The sequence below is a fragment of the Pyxicephalus adspersus genome, chromosome 2 (assembly GCF_032062135.1).
Source record: "Pyxicephalus adspersus chromosome 2, UCB_Pads_2.0, whole genome shotgun sequence".
In the NCBI taxonomy this organism is placed as follows: Eukaryota; Metazoa; Chordata; class Amphibia; order Anura; family Pyxicephalidae; genus Pyxicephalus; species Pyxicephalus adspersus.
The window spans coordinates 113,817,279-113,823,580 of NC_092859.1; positions in this window are offsets into that span (position 1 = coordinate 113,817,279).

A 6,302-nucleotide genomic window follows, 5' to 3' on the forward strand; every position below is an offset into this window, starting at 1 on the left:
TAAATGCGACCAACTATTGTGAGCTATTTATTGTAATTTTATTGAACTACTGTTAGTGATATTGGTTAATCCTCTGTGTTACCCATAGTAGATTCGCATCATATTAAGGGGCCTGATCTTTCTCCTGCAAAGAAGGAATATTTTAATTGTGAGGAAGCTTGCTTGTTGAATTCCTTGGGATTATCCAATGGCTGACACCAAAGTAATAAATAGTAAGAAGAAGTCACAGTCAAGATCAGGCTATGGCATATAGAAGACAGTCATGGTCAAGGGACCCAGCTAAAAGACAGTGCAGATGGCAGATATATGTAATGGTAAAACTATTCAAAAGGTCAGGGAAAGAGCAGTTAAAAATAGGCTGGTTTCATGGCAACAAGAAGATGGCTTTCCAGTTCTTCATCAGAAAAAAAAAAGTTCAGATAATTTTAAATTCTATAGCTGTCTTTGTATTATTAAGGAGATATTTTATCATTAGTTGTCGCTGCTAAGTAGAATGATCTGCCTATTACCTGATATAGCAAAAGCCTTTCTATCCCGTTACTTTGAGTTACCCTAGACCTGAATCCCTACTTTTTGCAAAAGTATCTGAAAAGAAGCATACCAATTTTATTTGGTGATAGTGGGGTGTGGATTTTGTACACAGAATACTGATATGCAGATTTGCAAAAAAGTAAAATTTGTCTTTTTCTTTAAGTTTTATGAACCTATAATCGGGTTTTTGTGGATCTAATCAAAAGTCTATTCAAAAAATAAACTAGAAGTACTAAAGTTTTAAAGCAGCAACTTTTACTATAACATGTTGTTTTAACATGTAAAGTGACATACCATTTAGTATAAATGGAGCCTCATTGTGTAATCTCCTATCTTGGCAGAACAAGTTCAAGCATAATATTCTGAACATCTGTATAGGTATAGACAACAATAAAACCTGAGATCCAGACCCTTCTTCATTCTAGAACTAAAAAGAAATGCATAGCTGAGGTTTAACGTAAAATATTACAATCAGTATAACTGTGTGAAATTGATGTATTGTTTAGGGTCACATATTGACAGACTCAGCAGAATCAGTTTGTACACCATACCTGGCAACCTATGGAGATAAGGAAGGAGGGACACTTTTTAGTTTATAATATGTACACAAATGCTACACCCCTGTCATGCCCATGTTATGGATACACTGAAAAATAAATACATAAAACGTTTATTGGTGTTCAATCGAGAAGTTCTTAATTTTTTGAACTATATTTCCCTATATTAGCTCAAAATAACATATTGCAAAACAATGTTTTAAAAATAATACATTTTTATTTAGAAGTGTGTTTATCACCCCAAAAGCTATGATGACTGAGAAGGTAAGGGGATTTTGTTATGGGGGACAGTCCCTTGAAATGAGGGATGGTAGGGTGGTATAGTACATTGGTGATCTAAGCCCAATCAAGGCTGGAAGGGGCATTTCTGCTGTCATTTTTCTTGCTTCTAGAATAATCCTGGATGTACATTCACCTAAATTAGATCTGCAGTAAATTCTGCAGCATTCGCTGACTGGTCTATTGGTTGCCGTGGCAATGCTATTTCAATTTAGAAAAGCTGCAGGACAATACCAAATCCCAGGGGAAAACGATGTCAAACGGAGCACAGAATGTTCACCAATAAATGTGTAGAAATGTATTAATGATCTTTACCATCATCAACATCTAATGTTTAACAGACCGGGGGTTAATCTGTCCATAGGTGACCGTGGATGGCACAAATCAATAATTTCAGTACCCTGAGATGAGTGGAGCAGACATTTTGCATAATCTTGTCCGATCGCTGTTATAGTCATGTCATTATCTGTCCCTCAAAGGAGCTCACAATATAATGTTCCTACCATTTTTAGGGGGAAGCCAGTTAACCCAACTGCATGTTTTAGGAACGAGGGAGAAAATTGGAGTACCTGGAGGAAACCAACACAAACATATGAACATGCAAACTCCATGCAGATAGTGTCCTGGCCGAGATTCGAACCTGGGTCTTAGTGCTGCAAAGGCCAAAGTGCTAACCTCTGATATCTTTTCACATAAAGATTGTCTTATTTATTAAAGATGAACTCCAAGAGAAACAAATATTGTCTGAAAAGGAATGTATATTCCCAAATGAATCTTGGTTCCAAACTTTGCCTTTCTGTAAGGGCTTTACTTTAATCAAGACCAGTCACCCCAGCTTTATCCCTTTGTGTCAGGTGATTGGTCTTGTATCCACCCCCTCCTGTAGCTTTCTGCGGGTGGCCTGTAGTGAGTCCTTTACCCAGGTCAGTTCTTTGCACAGGGTATATGCTGCACTGCTACATTTACAAGGTAATACCTGGATTTGTGATAAAATTAGGTGCACACAAAATGGATTTGTAGTCATGTGAAAAAGTAGGTACACCTCCATAGAAGTTGATGACTTTTTCAACACATTTGAACAGGCTAACATTAGATCTTTATTCAAGCAGTACCTATAGATAAAATTCATATACCTAAATAGAAACAAAAAGGTACTGACCTTGCCTCCTCTAAAAACAGTTACTTATTGAAGGCATTTTTGATCACTCCTCCATGCATGATTTATTCAGTTACAAGATTATTGAGGTCTTCCTTGCATTAACTAACCATTCCAACTCCCTACCAACACAACTTTTCAATGGGAGTTAATTTGATGCATCCCTGACTATCAGCCAATGGTATTGTGACTTGGTGTGCACCTTAACAATGGACCCAATGTTTACAGGTTGAAGTTGTTAAGGTACACATCAGGAAAGGTTTTCTACTGGCTGGGGGTGGTCAGGACACATTCCCCAGAAATACTCCCTGCTGTATTTTATTGAATAAAATACTTGGTTCATGTTTTGCTTAAACCAGGTTAGGCAAAAACAGAATGTTCAACCAAACCCAGTTCAAGAAACATTATTCCTAAAGACTTCTTTTAGGATAATATGTTCAGCTCCTAAACTAAATTTTCTGGGCCGGCAAATTTTGGGTAATTTAGCAGTTGTTTGAAATCCCCTTTTAAATTGTTTTCTTTACAATAAATTCATTAAGTTCAAAAAAATTAGCAAGTTTGACCCATTTTGTACTCATTGCTATATACAATTTTCTTTCTGAGGGACTTGGAGAGCTCCCTTGTTCTTGTCATAATGACAAAACACAGATCAATAGCAATGCGAATACCAAACTCCAGATATCTCAGTATTAAAAAATACCGCGGTAAGCACACCTGCATACTCCCTAAGGAAGTTTTAATCATTGGCAGCTAATCTAGAACTCCTGATTCTAATTTTACTGATATGAAATGCTTTACATACTTTTTTCCATGTGGAAGTTCTACATGTTTATTCATTTAGATCTGTATTTCTCAACCAAGGTTCCTCCAAGCAATTTGGACCTCTCAGGTCAGTTATTTCTGTAAGAGTGGAATTCTTTCCACTGGCCAGCAATTCAAGAGGCATACTTCCCACTGACCACCAAACTAATGCCCTGTGAGCTGTGGATATAGTAATTAAAACAGAGGTTCCCCAAGACCTGAAAGATATTTCAAGGGTTCACCCATGTTAAAAAGTTCCAGAAAGGCTGATTTAGATTGTAAGAATGAATTTTTTCAAGCATATCAAAAGAGACTGCATATCTTTCGCCAAAAAAAACTCTGCCTCCTGGTGACTTTTTCTTTAGTGAGTTTAGGTCTGTTTAAGGTTTGTGAAAAGGTATTATTTTTATATTTTAAATTCGATGTACTATTTTTATTTATACTGCTCATGGTGCAGTACAATGGTTTCCCAATAGATGGTTTATTACTGGTTTGCACCTGCTGCCACCCAGTGTTGTTTTGCTGTATATGCACAGATAGAAACTGCACCAAGCAGAAAAGTAGGACTAGGATCTGCCTTCCAGTGAAGAAACCATTAAAGTGGAAAGAAAGTCATGTATGCACATTTTTTTATATTGTCCATGTATGCACATTATGTCTTAAATGGCCTGGCCCAGATGATATAACATGCAGTCAGCATGCGTGCCGGAGCTCGTCCTGGCCACCCCGGAGGATGCCAGGATACTGGGCACATTCCTGGTATAATAGGATTTTTAAAGCAAGATAGCGATGAAGCAGGTAAGTATGTTTTATTGCAGAAGGGACATCACCTGACTTAATACAATAATTACCTGCCTGATATCAGTGATCCTTTCCATCTACTGCAATAAAAAAACTTTCCTGCCTGTTCACAATCTTTCCTGTAATGTGCATTGAGCTGCACGAACACAGCTAGTTGTACAATCTCAGCATAGTTGCTTGATAGTTTAAAGATCTCACCATTGGTCTCACACAAATGGCCTTATTAGACACACAATCGATTGGTATTTTCTACACATTTGTCATTATGAAATGGAAAAAAACAGGGATACAATTTTGGGCCATGTCACACCAGTAACTGTATCAGAGATATCTAGCAATTTCAGAATATTAAATTTAGATTATTTAATTAGATATTTGTAGCAGCTGCTAATCAAATGGTGTGCTGTGATGAGTCTACGGTCGTGCTTGTTTCAGAAGAGAATCTGACATGTGTACAGTGATCACCCTGTTCATGGATCTGTCCTGATGAATCTATAAAAAACTGAAGAAGTACAACCACTATACAAGTAAATGAAGAATGGGGGTTGCAGTGAGTGTTTCAAGTTGTTTATGTGATATGGCTTTTATACATGCCAGAACAGTGGATAATTACCGTATATTTGAACAATTTTGAGTGTCTGCTTAACTGATCTAATCAAACAATACTGTAAATATGCAGATGTCTTTAGAAGAATTGTCAAGACTCACATGTCCTGCAGAGCCTTGGAGCTTCTTCATTGAAACCAAGCATGACAACTTTTCCAACTTCATCATGTAAATACAAGGTTTTATGTACTTGTGTGTTTTAGGCTTTTTAGCTCTCCCCTGGGATACAGAAGTTTATAGGAGGAACAGATTTTCATTCTACCTCAATGCTGTATTGCTGCTCATGATTTGCTCTGATGCCATCCCACCTGCTGTCAATGTGTTCAAACAGGTGTTTAAAATACTAAGCACATGGGCAGCAGTTGGAGGTATTATATACTGTATCTTTTTACAGTATGAACATTTGGAATTTTCTCTTCTGTGCTGGTTTTCTGCTAAAAACTGAGCCCCTAGTAATGGTGGATGGGGGCATGGCAGGGCTATTGGGTCTGATGAAATCGTGGCAGCTCAGGCTACACGTTCCAAGTCCAGCACAAAGTTTTATTTTATATTTGTTTTGTATGACTGCAGTATAGTAAGATGACAATTTACACATTCTTATTGTTGCCTGTGTATAACTGGAAATAATTGTACTAAACTTACTGTAAGTAATAGTTGGTAAATCTACCTGTTTGTTAATTTAAAACAAATAGATAGAACAGTGGTCGCCAACCCATGGTCCACGAGAACATTTTGGTGGTCCACAGAAAAATGTAGACATTATTTGCAATTGTTATGTTTTAATAATGATAAAACAAAAATAATATTCTAATAAATTCTTATGTTCTGAATGACAATTTTTGCCTTTATATTGCACTAAATTCACAAACTGTACTAGAGACGGAAAAACTTGTGTTCTTAAGTTGGATGAAGCAACCGTTGCCGAGCCGTATGTTCCAGTATTGTTTGACCATTACAACAGTCACCCCGGTCCGCGAATACTGATTTTCATCCAATTGTTTTATTTTATTTGATTATTCTCCAGATCCTCTTTTAGGTAAGAATGACCTTAACTGTGTATTTTCTTTAACTGTCGTATTTAATGGCATCAAATTCCTTGACTTTGATAACTATCATTTCTTGTTTGGTCTTAGTTTCGAATGAAATAAACCCATAATGAGTGAGAAAAAGCCACCAAATATTTTGCATTTCTTTAGTAATACCAAAGATAATACAACTAATGACATTAGTATCAATTGTAATACTTCACTTAACTGTGAGCTAATCAATGAATCCTGGCCTCCACAGTCCTTGTCAGGCAGCATTAGGAAGATCATTATTTTACAATTGTATTTCTCATTTTAAAAAAATTCATAATAATGGTCCAAGGGATTTAAAATTATGAATTTTGTGGTGCGGGAGTTGTCCGCTGGGATAAAAAATTCTCAAACAAACAGTGTACTGCAGTCCCTGTTTTGTAAATGCGATCCAAAATTCATGCCAGGAAACTGAAGGACCCGAATTATCGATGACCGGATTTTCGATTGTCAACCTGTACATGATTAGTCAAAACTCCTTACTAAAAGTGGTAG